This window comes from Rhinolophus sinicus, linkage group LG02 (assembly GCF_036562045.2).
Source record: "Rhinolophus sinicus isolate RSC01 linkage group LG02, ASM3656204v1, whole genome shotgun sequence".
Lineage (NCBI taxonomy): Eukaryota > Metazoa > Chordata > Mammalia > Chiroptera > Rhinolophidae > Rhinolophus > Rhinolophus sinicus.
In genome coordinates this window covers 171,264,562-171,278,937 of record NC_133752.1, presented here as the reverse complement: position 1 = coordinate 171,278,937, position 14,376 = coordinate 171,264,562, and the positions used below count along the sequence as shown (strand labels likewise).

Sequence of the window (14,376 nt, the reverse complement as noted above, 5' to 3'; positions counted from 1 at the left end):
AAAACTTATGTGAATTCAAGAATAAATATTACATATAAATTTTCTACACTCCTTTTGAATAATATAGAAGAGATATCCACCCACCCACCCACTCGCAGTTTTTTTGTAAAATTCAGTGCTTTAATTAAAAAGGCATTGAAGCTTTTTTCTTCCCATACTTTAAACTTCTCAGAAATTATAAGATTTGAAAGACTGTTGGTAATAGCCAGAGTCCTGCCATTAACAAATGTCAAAAGAATTATGAAACACCTAAAATGATAAGGTACTTGTGTCTGAACTGAATAACTCTTTAATTGGAAAAAGTTCGTGTTTAGTATTCAACCTTAAGAGGTGATTAATAGATACATCATGTGCTTTTCTTAGTAGGATAGATAACAACGTGTCTAATTTTAATGTAAATGTAGTGGAAATTTTTATGTTACTCTAAAATGCTCTATCTGATTAGTTTCAGAGGAATTAAAAAGTGTTTTTTTTTATCAGTGAGCATATCCATAAAGTGTTAACAGTAAAGTTCCTAAAAAACTTTTATTCTCTGAAATTGTTGCCATAATTGACTGAAAGTTTTTCATGTTTAAAAAGACATATCATATCCTTTCAAAGAAATGAAATCCAAAAGAGGTGTTCATTCTTTTCTCCATCCTAGAAAAACATCAACTCTCGTTTGACCTCTTTCCTTGCTCTCACTGACTGATCATAAAAAAGGCCTATCTATTTTCTGCCTTTTTAAAGAAAGATCTATTTTGACAGTTTTTCCCCCCTCCAGGGAACCTTTAAATAACCAGGTTAACAAGAATCACAGAGTGAATGGTACAGTGAATGTGAAAGTGAAGAATGACTTTTAGAACAACTTTTTCTCTAGTTTCACATTCAGGGAACTCAGTTTATTAATGAAGAAATTTGGTCTACCCATGTTCCCCAACTATTGTTGTCTCATTTAGTAAATTGCTGTTATCTATTTAGTATGATAAACTCATTCTTTTGCACAGCATTGACTATTATCCAATTCCATTCTTTCACCTTAAATCCATGCTTGCAATGCCAAACACTTTCTGGGAGAATTCTATATTCAGTTCTACAATCTGAGATTAAACTGTTAATCTCCCCAATCCAACAAGTAGCTCCCCTGGCAACATTTCCTATTTTCCATTGACACAGCCAGTTGGTTATCCAGGTTCAGGAAACTGACAGAACCCAGCTGCTCCTTCATTTCATGTTTCTAGAGTCTCCAAATACAATTTTTCTCCAAAAACTTTTTGAAGTCTTGTTTTAATCTAGGTTGCCCCCCAAAACAGAGCTGGAGATCAAGGCCTGTATAAAGGTAGTTTATTTTATTTGGAAATATAACCAGAGAACAAGCATGAGGGGCCATGGTTTTGAATATGGAAAGAAGAAAACACAATTTGAAAACATGTTATTCAACTTATCAGGGGGATCACTTCATAAATTTTATACATGCCTAACTACTGCGCTGTACACCTGAAACTAATACAAAATAATATTGAATGTCAACTCTAACTAAAAATAAATGTGTAGTCACAGGATATAAAGTACAGCATAGCGAGTATAGTTAACGGTATTGTAATAGCTATGTATCGTATCAGGTGGGTAGTAGACTTGTTTGGGTTACCACTTTGTGAGTTGTAAAAATGTCTTATCATTATGTTGTTTTGTGGACCTGAAACTGATAAAAAAAAAAAAAGAAAAAGAAAGACAAAGAAAAAGAAAAGAAAGAAAATGCATTATTGGTAAGCTGCCACAAAAGAAACCATTGTTCAGTCTCACAAGCTCTTCTAGGAGGCCTTATAAAATATGTCTTGGGAGCAATAGGGGAAGCATCCATACATTGCTCTCCATCCCTATTACTTAAGGTTGGAACTTAAGCAATGCATTTCTGGGTGTGAATACATTAGGACCAAATATGGTCTTATGAGTATCCCACACCATTGTGCCAAGAAGTCCCATGGCAGGAAGTAAGAGTTACATAGTCTAGACTGAAACTGAGGTACCATATGGCTAAACCAGGGTAAAACTTGTTGAAACATTTCATTGAACTAGTCCGTACAACAGTAGTTGAACTAAGAGATGGGCTGTGAGGATTTGAAGGGGCCAATACAGCCCATCACTTAACCACTCCAATCTACCATCCTCTCTGTTAAGTACAACCTGTCACAGAGTCCTCTTCAAAGTCATGATCAACATTAACCTGTGAAAAGGCTTAACTCTAGGAGTTATTGGAACAAACTCCAGTCTTCGCTCTTGCAGCCAGTACCAAGGTCATAATTGATATTTATCATCTCTCTTCTTTACTATTCATTCTATTCATTTCCCTCACCCTTAGCCAATTCGCTGGCTGGCTTAGTTTTCATGTCTGCTGAGATGACCCTGATTTTCACACCTGAGAAATCTGAGCCCTTAGTTGCCTTTCCTTTTGGGGGCAACATTTATTATAATTTCCCATTCCTATTATGCTTTGGCACAGAAACACAAATATTTATCCCTCATGAATGCTGTGGTTCCATACACACTCCTCCCTGTCCCCATATGTAGCACAACCCCAGCACTCGTAGAAATTAGAGTCAATTACTTCTACCAGTATAGTAATTCCTCACCTTGGCTGCTACAATGATATGGCAGTGCAGATGACCAAATGGTAGCTGTTATTTCAAGTTAAAGTTGAATACAGTAAGTAGTTTCACTCTGTCTTCTGGTAAAAAAAAATAAAATAAAATAAAAAATCCTTTTCCCAAAATCAAGGTCACCAATCCTGCAGAAACTATGTTTGTGGAGATGAGAAAGAAGCACTAATTCCACAAAGAGTCCCTGAAAAGGATGATAAGACGAACCAATTCTACTGTTACTCCATGGGTCTGGAACCCACGTATGCTAGCTACTGGAGACAGCGCCACATATCAGCCATCGATTTAGTGCATATACCACATCCTACAGGACAGTGCACCAACCCAAAGGGCTTATACCTAACATGTGTCTTCATGGGGCCTCTGACCATTCAGTTATTCTGCTCCTAGATGATGAGATATCTGATAAGACAAGTAGGCTGTGTGTTTATGTGCCCATTCTTCAATCACCTATATCATAAAACCGAGATAAGACTGTGAGAAACCATGAACATATGTATCAGATGTTGGGTAAGCCCCAGGATGATGATGATGTTAGTGGTGGCCCTAGAGGCAGAGAAAGCAAATACATGTGCAGAGAAGGTATCAATTCTGAAAGGATGAATTTCTGCTCCTCTAAGGGGATTGAGTCTAATAAAATCAATCTACTATCAAGTGTCTGACTGGTCCTTGAAGGATGATGTCATAACGTGGGCTCAATCATGTTCTCTGCTCCTGACTAGTTGGCGATAGCTAGATGAACTTTAGATAAAGGGAGCTCTGCCAGTGAGCCTACGTAGCTATATCTGGGCCACTGTGGTCACTCGGCTCATGGTCCCATTCTGCTGGCACTGGAGTTGCCACAGAAAGGGTAGCTGACACCACAGGACAAAGCTTCTTATCTATTTGGTTACTGAGTGCCTCGTTGGAGGTAAATGCTCCATGGTGGGTATTAACATGAGACACAAACAAATGAACACTTTGTGCCCACTCCCATCATCCAGTCTCACGCACCATCCTAAGATTTCATTGTCTCTTATCTTCTAATTGTCTTCCTTCTGAATCCTGACAATTAGCCAAACCATTCACTCTGCCGAGGAGCCCAAATGCAGGCCACTTATCCTTCCATGGAAAGTAAACTTCCGAATGTTATCTTTGAAGATCTACTCCCCTCACCATGTCCCTTAGAGCCATCCCTAAATGAGCCTAGAGTGTAACAATTATTCAGTAAATCTAACATGAAACAAATCACACCAAGTTATCTGTGAGTCAGACCTCAACTGTCTCCTTTCTCATTTAGTTATAGGGAAGCCCATGATGTGTGGTACCACCTAGATGATTTAGGCATTTAGCCACCTGGTTATGTAATTGTTTTTTTGTTTTTTGTTTTTTTTATAACTAATCACTTCAATTTATTTCAGGGCATAATACATAATGTGCTTTTTAGACCCATCGATGATACTGAGTTATAACCCTGTTTAAATATCCATAGGGTGTTTTATTTTTGCAATGATAATTTCTAAAAATCATACAACCAGATAGATTAATAATACACATATCAAAATTCGATTAAAAATTTAGTCATGGCTCTCAGTCACTCTGTCCTGGCATTAAAGATGTTATAGATACACAGAATACCAGCAAGTATCCCAACATTTACAGACATAGATGTTATCAAAGTTCTTTCTCTGATTTTAGCAAAGAGAAACCATTAAAATTTTACTTTATACTACTGACATGATTTAACTTTGGTACATGGTATTACTATTCCTCCTACTGTAGCAAGTACTAGTTTTCTCAAGGCCTTTTCCCCAACTTTTCTGGAAGTAAAATACATTATTTCCAACCTTTAAATTAAAATTTTATCCTCATAAATATGCATATATATACCAGGTTTGTATATTCACATATATCCTTTCCAATTTCAGGCTAAGCAAAGACATGCATTTAGCACTATATTAACACTATTAAAGCAAAAGACAATCCAAGTTAGTGTCAAGAGAAAATGTGACCTTCCATGCAGTGTTTGATATAGAAACTACTGATTTTGACACATTTTATCCAAATACTAGTTTGATCAAACATGGTCCAACAACATTTAAATAATAAATCCAAAAGAAATGGATGTTAATGATTGGTCTTCAAACATTATAGCCAACGATGCCACTTTCCTATGATCTCACCAACATAAAACCACATCCACACGTCAGTGGCCACCAAACCTATTCAGCAGAGCTTCCCTGTAAGCTATTTGAAGCTTCCAGTTTGAGCACTACTGACTACTTTTTCAAGATCTGAATCACTGTAGGGAATCTCAGTAGGGATTATAGGGACCAGCTCAACCTTGGCATAGTGCCAAAATGTGACCAGTGAAGGCTTTGAATAAGTCACAATAGCCTGGGCCTTCTCTGTGAGGTTATGGACAAACTGGGCCATGGTTCTAGGATGGAAAGTCTGTGGCCTCAAACGGACAGCTGAATCTTATTTGGATCTTTTCAGGCCCAATCCTGAATGATACATTCATAATAAATTGCTTCTCTTTTTACCCAAGCTTATGACTCCATGGATTAGATAAGATACAGTTCTAGCCCCATAGTCAATTGGTAATTCAAGATTGGGCATTAGGCCTCTACTAGAAACCAGTATCATATGGAAATTATTTTTTTCCAAATGGTGCAAAATTCTCTGCTACAGAAGGAATGGACTTGCTGTACTACCCTGGGGTTTTTGCTGTGAGTCTCCTCCTGAGATTTGCCCTTTGGCATATAGGCATCTTATTAGCATGCCTAGACTGCTGGCCACTTCCTGCTAGTCACGTGAAATGACCATTTAGGTCACTAATATTGTGATATGTTTTAGAACATAAAAATAATCGAGGTCTTTGCAGACTACATATGACAGAGAACAGGAGATTTAATATGGTTCTGAGGCAAGACAACAGATGTATATTGTGGTCTTTCCCACGTAAAAGTGATCGTTTTGATTTATCTTACTGAGGAGGATTGAGGAGAACACATTCACCAGATCAGTAGTAGCTACATATCAAGCATAAGAGACTGAGTTAACCTGTTCCAAAAAAGATACCACCTCCAACATGTGGTAATTAGGATTACCACTTGCTTAAGTTTGGATCGCTCACTGTCATATGCCCTGAGCGATCTGGTTCATTCAAAGGTCAGACAAATTAATTAAATAGAATTATAAAGAATCTCCACTTCTGCAAGTCTTAACTTTTTAATGGGGGTGTTAATGTCTGAAATTCTTTGGACATGAAGTTCAATTTCTGATTGCTATCTTTGCAGGAGGTGGCGAGGAGGTATGCCATTTCAGTAGCTTTCTGTGGCCTTTCCTATCGCAATGGCTGGAACTCCCTAATCAGGTAGCCAATGTGCAGGGGGGTTGGGGGCCCAAGGTGAAAAAAGTGAAGGGATTGAGAAGTACAAATTGGTAGCTATAAAATAGACATGGGGATGTAAAGTAAAGCATAGGGAATATAGTCAATAATTATGTATAGTGCAAGGTGGGCACTAGACTAGTCAGGGGGATCACTTCATAAATTATATAAATGTCTAACCATATGCTGTACACCTGAAATTACTATAAAAAATATTGAATGTCAATTGTAATTGAAAAATTGAAAAGGGGGGAAAAAGTTGAAGGGGAATAAGAGGTTCAAATTTCCAAGTATAAAACAAATAAGTTTTGGGGATGTAATATACAGCATAGGAAATATAGTCAATAATATTGTGAAAACATGGTACGGTGTCAGATGGTTGTTGGACTTATCATGGTGATCACTTCTTTAGGTATATAAATGTTGAATAACTATGGTGTACCCCTGAAACTAATATAATATTGTTATGTTAGTTATATTTTAATAAAAATCTTAAAACATAATTAAATTTTTAAAAATGGAGGCAAAGGAAAAACATGCAGTTAAAGAGACATGGAAAGAGGGATCAAAAAGAAGGATAAAGCGAGAGCAATAGTCATAAGTCTAGGGAAGAAAATATTTTAAGGAGAGAGAAGTGATCATCAATGTGAAATATTGCTGAGAATAACAATGGAATTAATAATTAAATGAGGCCAATAGATATAAAGATAGGAAGACATTATTATACTTTGCTTGAACAATTGCAGTAGAAGAGCAGGGGCATATGTCAGATTGCAGGGGTTTGAGAAATGTAGGGAAACTGAGGAGACTTAGGCAATGGATTTAAACTATTTTAATAAATTGGCACTTGGAAAGACAAAGAGTAAAAGGATGATGGCTTGAAGGGGAAGAAGGAGCAGAGCTGGGTGGTGGCTGTTATTGTTTATGATTGGGGCAGGATGAATGAGTTTTAGTCAGATGACAGAGAAAAATCAAAGATATAAGAGAGTGAAAAAATACTCGTCTGTCTCCATAAAAGCCTTCATGCTTCCAATTCTAGTGTGAATAATAAAAAGTCTTTCCATATTCCCCTCTTGGAATTGAATCTTTAGTCTCTTATATTGGCTCATTTTATGACCAACATCTTAATTTTATTTTCTTATTGCCTGTAGCTTAGTGTAATAAGATTTACAAAACTATTAAATGTTAGACTGCAGCATGCGAGAAGGAAGGCATATTTCCACAATTACCTTGCCTAAATTGTAGCTGTCCACATTTGAATTACTAGTGCTTTTTAAGAGATAACAGCCTATTTCATTTCATTGTCTCTCAATATATGACAGCACTGCAGAATTAAAGATCACACACGCTGATGATGAAAGCCATAGGATGGGAAAATGGGATATTCTGGTGTGGCTGAAAAGATTGATTAAGCAATGAACCAAGGCAAGTACATAGTTGTTTCAAAGTAACCAGGCCTTTGGGACTACTTCAGGTTATAAACAGAAGCAGGTGTCTAATTCCTCTTGAGTCTTTTTTACCTTTGAGAACACAGAACACTAATGTGTGTGTATGTAGTATACCATTTCTAGAAGGTCCTATATGCTATAGAAGTTTTTTTATTTCTTTCTACAACTAGGATGCCTCTTTGGATGTGTTCCCATAGAAATGTATCTGAATACATGATGTGGGATGTACACATGTGTATGTGAATTTGCACATAAATTATACAGATTTATATATGTAAATGTATATATTTGGGTATATATATTTGTATTTTTGCATGTACAAATTAAGTTTAACCATAGGTGCTGGACTTACTTGAATCACACTTGTGTCTTCAATTGCGATTTTAAAATGCAGGAAAATAATTTAGTTAGGCATGAATGATTAATTTTGAGAATAACAGATATCCTTAGTAATAGTATAGCCTTAAATGTTACTGAATTACTATATTTTTAAATTGGAGTTACTGGAAAGAAATTGCTTTGAGTCAATGCTTTTTATATAGCTAAGAACTAACTATAAAAATTTACATCCAAAATATGATCTTTAGCATGATGTAATAATAATGTATGATTAAGAAAATATCAAAAGGAAACCCTTCATTGAACAAAGAATCCAGAAACAAAAATTCATAGAGTCAGATCAGGTATGTAGTGTCTCATTCCATTATGTTTTTCATCTGACATAGGCTCACCCTTCAACATGGGATGAGCGTTTATGGTTCTGTAGAAGAAGAAAATAAAATGGAAGTCAAGGGAGCATTTTTATTAGATCATTTACTCCTCTTAAAATGGCCCTTTGAGCATTTACAATAAAACAGATTTAATCTTTTGTTTCCCATGAGAAGTCTAACAAAAGAAAATAGAGTTGTAGAAGGACCCACACAATGTAGACAGTGTTTTTAGAAACTACTCTCCTAGCAAGTGGCTGAGTTTTATTACTGATATATTTAAGGCAATTTTGGGGAATTTTGCCATTTTTGGAGCTGGGCATTAGCATGAGTTATTGGATATTTTTCTCTTTGTTTATAATACATCACTAAATTCGAAGCCATACAACTGCCCTCGATAGAAAGGTATGGTGATGCACTGAAATAGTATAATATTTTAGTCATTAGCCTACTGTCAAAATTTATTAACACAAAGATTACATTTCTTTCTAATTAGACTTGCTTTCTTTAGCCATCAAGATTGAAGCAACTGATAATATTTATATCTCTAACAACTGTGTTTTATTTATACAAAAGAACAGAAATAAGCTTTCATTAAGCAACAACTATGTGCCAATCACTGTGAAATATGTTTTCACATGTGTTGTTTACTCCTTGCTTTAACACTGAGAGATTAATACAATTATCCGCATATTAGAGATGATACAATAAAGAAGTTAGATTCTATGCCTGATCTTGCCGATTGAATAGCCCCACCTTGGGCTGACAGACAGAATGAGGATTTACTTCAGTTAGATTATTTTGAATTGTCCTCAGTTATCCAGTGTTCTTCAAAATAGCCACATTTCAATGAACTTGGATTTCATGAGCTCATTTCACCTCTAAGTGAGAATATGAATATGCACAACTTTCAATGCCATCCCTTGAGAAGGCCAAATGGTACTTTATTAAACATCTATGTGCAATCGACTGTTTTAGGAGCTAGGAACGCAACAGAAACCGTCCAAGCCCTGAAGGATCTTGCAGTCTATTGGGTTGTAGGAAGGAAGAGGGGGAGGTGCCGATGATACACAAGAAAGATCTGAATGCTAATTGACCAATATAACCAAAAACATACCCATTTAAGAACTTAAATCCTTTTAACATAGGCCTGTGGAAGTTGGGAATATGCATTATTAACTCTGTTTTTTAGTTACCCTGAAGAAGTAAGAGTAAAAGGAATAAACCACAAATCAAAACCAATGTCCAATAAAAATGGCAGCATGGGGGCAAGGCAAGAATTAACTGACGCTCTCAACACAGTTTTACTCCCATCTCTACTGGGAAGAGAAATATTTGTATGAGAGAGGTAAAGAGAAATCTAAAGTGGTCACAGTGGGACCGCTGGAAGTGGATGGCGACACTTTAAGTACTAAAAATATCACTAGTATCACATTAAATAGACTGCTTATTGTATGGGTGAAATCAGTTGTTCACAGAAACACAGCATTGTTCACATGTTCAGAAACAGTTTCTTAATAATTCCCACCCCGCCCCTTTCTCTGGCCTACTATTTTAAACTATGGTTTTTGGCACCCTGAAGCTGTGTCTTCTTCCCATGTGCAGTTTTACTTTCTCTTATTATTTTTGTTCTTTTATCCTCTAGGTACAGTGGAAAAAACTGACAGAGATGTGTTCTAATTCTAGGTGTGCTATTTATATACTAGATATATCTATATTTCTTCAGAAAAATAACTCTCTGAATGTTGGTTTCTTAGATACTTCATCTTTAGTATAAGAACAATAATACCTATCACACAGAGTTGGGAGAATTACATGAAATTTAAGTTGCTTGGCACGTTAAGTAGGCATTTAGTAAATTTAGTTAAATCCCTAGAATATCTCTTCTGTTTCAATACCAATATGAATGTAATCTTTTATAGAACTATAACTATGTTCCTGATTCAAAGTAAGTCCTCACTAAATACTTGTGGATTGAATGTTCTCATTTCATATTTCAAATATTTTCAATATAATATGCTTAATGAAAGTAACTATGGACAACTTAGCAGTTACCATGCTTTAGGCACATCAAATTATTGTACTACTAGTGTGTTAATTCAAGATGGAAACCCAGTCTTCTTAGAATTTTCCTTTTTTTTTCTATAGAGTTTGTCTCAAACCTAGAAACGCTTTCTAACCATTAGAGATGCTACACAATGGAATAGATTGGTTGGTTCAGAGGTAAGCTCCAAATAGCTGCAAATGTTAACAAGGAGGCATCCATCAAGAAAGTGGTAGAGATTTCTAAATTAGTTGGAAATTGTCTAAGATGATTTCCAAGGTCTCTTCTCTCTCAATGATCTCATAATTCTATACAGTATATAGTGCTTCATTTAGAAGCAAATAAGAAAAAGGAACCTTGATTTCCCATTGCACAGGGACATTTTAAGCATTATTCCACCCCTAAGTCTCTTTATAGGTAATACTAATATCTAACAATAATATTCTGAGTTCTTCACAGGCATGAACTCATTTAATTAAGTTAGAACAATTCTATAAGCTAGGTACTATCAGTATCCCTATTTTACACGTGTGGAATCTAAGGCACAGAAGAGTTAAGTAACTTGCCTAAGGCCAAGTATGTGATGGAGCTGAAACTCCAACCCAGGCAGTCCAGCTCGACATCCTGTAATTCAGTACAAGTGCCTCACACAACACAATCCTGTTTCTCATAGATCCAGTTTATTCCATTAAACTAGAAGCTTCCTGGAGGCACAGACCATAGCTATTTATTCTCACCATTGAATCTGTGGTAACTAACACATAATAGCTAACCTGCAAATGATTTGAAGATTAATTTGGTCCCTATTTTTGATGTCTTTTAAAAGGTATATCATAGAAAAGAGTGTCACTTAGGTTTTATACCAAGATTATTATTTACCTGATTAGAGGTAAGAAGTGGTTCAGAAATGCTTGTTTATAGATACTTAGTACCAAAAGACCTTTAAGATGACATTACACAAGTGTATAAAACATGGTTTAAATTAGAAGTAGGTAAGAATGAAAAGCAAAACCAAGGGCAGCAACATACCACAGAGACAGGTTAATAGAAACATACATGCTAGTCTATACAAGTACTTCAAATGGGTCACACATTTTTTCTAAGCTTTTCCATAGTCACAGAGTAAGGGAAATTGATCAGTTGTGATTTCTACCAGTCCTTAAAATATAAAAAAGAACAGTGTTAAGGAGAAGCAAACTTATTCTTAGTATCAAACTAGGAAGAAATCTCTTCCAAAGATCTTCAAAAGAGACCTTCATGGTAAGGAAATGAACAATGTCTTCCATAACATTCTGTGTGCGTCTTGTCTATAGTGCTTCTTAATGTGAGACGAAAGCATCAACCCAGTCTCGTTAGGAGGCAGGGAGCTGTGCAGACAGCAGGTTCTCCCTGTGATTAGTCAGTTCTTATTGTTATGCATTAGAAGGTTGAGGCAATTGCTAAGCTCCAAATCATCGTGTTTGATTCTGACTTATAAGCAACAATAAATGGAAACAACACCCTGCATAAACTCCTATTTTTTCATCTTCCCAGTCTATTCTCCTCACAGCAACCTGAGTGTAACTTTGAATCCCTTCACACACCATCTCCCTGTTTTCCCGGACTGAAGCCTACAATCCTTAACCAGACCCCAGGGCCCCAGCGGTTTGACCTGCCACATCTTATATCTCTGTGCCTATCATGCCCACCCTTAGTCTACATCACGGTCATTTCTTCTTCATGCCAGCGTCATTCCCATGTCAGTGGCTCTGCACATGCCATTCAATTTGCCTGGGACATGCTCTCCTTTCCCACGCTGCCATCTCTGACCCGTTAATTCCCACTTCTCAAAAATCACTCTCTAATACAGATGTGGCCTCTAGTCCCCTTAGGTGGACAGAGCGCCTTGTAGCATCGCAGGCTGTCATCACACTTGATACATTTCCATTGTGGAAAGTATCAATATTTTAATTAACTCATTCAATTTCTTCTTCATTTGTTCAACAGATGTTTATAGATCAGCATCTGCTTTGCACCGGGAACTGTTCTAACCCTAAGATACAGTCATGAAGAAGATGTACAAAAATCCCTGCCCTCCTGCAGTTTTCACTTTAGCAGTGCAAAGTGTCTTCACTGAAATACAAACACCCTGTCATCAGTGACTGTTTTTTTGTTGTGCTCACAGATGTGTCTCCTGCACCTAACACAATGTGTTAGACATCGTTTGTGTCAGAATAGCCTGGGTAATGACAGAGAGACAAACAACCCGGAAAGTTTAGTGGTTTAAGGCAATGCAGGTTTATTTTTTGATCATTCTGTGTGACTGGGGTCTCTTCCATCACAGTCATATAGCTCAGTAGAACAGCCACCATCTCAAATATTGCTGGTCATTATGAGAGAGGGAGGGAGGTAAGGAGGGGGAGAGAGAGAGAGAGAGAAAGAGAGAGAAAGAGAGAGTTTAATACTTGAGGAAATGACTGAATCATAACAAAGAGTAACTGTGATATGGGTGAAAGCCATGTCTCTTTCTCTGTGCGAATTTACTGTGATATATATGTGTTTGTATGATGTGTGTGGTATGTATAGATTAGGCTAATGATAAAATTACTTTGCATTGCTTCTGCTCACATCATCTACTCATAGCTTGATTAAATTCAACCAGGGATGACAAAATTGCTGTGCACAAAATATAAAACAGATATCCAACAGGCAAACAACTGAGAATTCATTATATATTAAAAATTGATTCTTCAAATGAACCAAAAAATATTTCATAGGTTAGATTTCATTAGACTAGTTCACACTTCCTTTTTTTTTGCACTGCTTTGCAAATCAGATTTACACACATTCTGCAAAGCTGATTGAAAAGCAAAACCTATTGCACATTTTGTTCTCCTTGCCAACTATCATTTTGTATTTTGCCTGAACATTCAATTTTCTGTATTTAATTAAAAATTAGTTAAACTCTATTAGAGTATAAATTGTATCTCATATTTCATTGAATCCTAACTATGGGTTATGCTTCTTAAACACAGAAAAGGTCTAGCATTTTATTTCAACATGAAGTGGAAGAATTGTCAGGATCATTTTGGTGCCCAGATGGGGATTTGGTATTTGTTCGACTGAATTCGATCTTTAATTTAGGACATGAAAGGAGCTTTGGGGGCTTAAATTAGAAGGTTTCGCCACAGCAGTAAGAAAATCCAATACGAATGCCTCCTTGAGGTGTAAGAGTTTTGTGAAATTTGTTTGCCCCAGCTTACTGGGATTTTCAACTACAAATTCTGAGACTTCTGAGCCCCTCTCTGAAGGAACTGTCCACGGTACTATGCCTTAGAGCAGGGCTTCCCACCTGGAGTCTGGACATACTCTTGGGAGACAGAGAGTTTTCTATGTAAATTGTTAAACGTTTTGTTCCTGTTTGATAACAATTCAAATGCATATAAACAAATATAGATATACATACAAAATATTCTAGATAATCAAGATGATAAACGCTGATATTTCTTTTTCATCTGACTTTTTTTAAAAAGTTTTTTTTATTGTGGTAAGAACACAACATGAGATCTATCCTCTTACAACACATTATTTTTGACTACAGGAACAGTGTTGTACAGCCGATCTCTAGAGCTTATTTATTTTCCTTAACTGAAACTTTATGCCTGTTGATTAATAACACCCCATGTCACTCTTCCCATTGCCCTTGGTAAATACCACTTCAGTCTTTGATTTTATGAATCTATTTTAGATTTCCCCTCTAAGTGGAATCATGTAGTACTTGCCTTTCTGTGTCTGGCTTATTTCACTTAGCACAATGTGCTCAAAATTCATTCATGTTTTTGCATATTGCAGAATTTCCTTTTTGAAGGCTGAGTAGTAGTCCATTGTATGCACATGACATATTTTCTTTATCTATTCAGCTGTTGATGGCCATTTAGGTGACTTCCACATCTTAGCTATCGTGAATATGGGAGTACGAATTTCTCTTATCCTGATGTCTGTTATTTCACTGTCACCAAGCAGTACTAGTTTAGTAACTCTAACTATTGATGTAGAGGATGAAAGAAAATAGTTATGGGATAAGAAAATAGTGGGTTCAAACCAAGCAAGACATGAAAGTTGAGCTAAGTGAAGGATAGTTTCAAAATACCTAAAATAAGAATTGATGTTAATATAAGTATGTATCCCT

The 14,376-nt window shown here is 36.3% G+C and overlaps 1 protein-coding gene and 1 pseudogene across 3 annotated transcripts in view; one reads left to right on the top strand and one right to left on the bottom strand.

The window, feature by feature from the left end:
• PTPRO (protein tyrosine phosphatase receptor type O) overlaps positions 1-14,376 on the top strand; it is a 198,452-nt gene that overhangs the window by 40,840 nt on the left and 143,236 nt on the right. The window lies entirely within an intron of this gene.
• LOC109454287 (ATP synthase F(0) complex subunit g, mitochondrial) lies at positions 4,757-5,051 on the bottom strand (annotated as a pseudogene).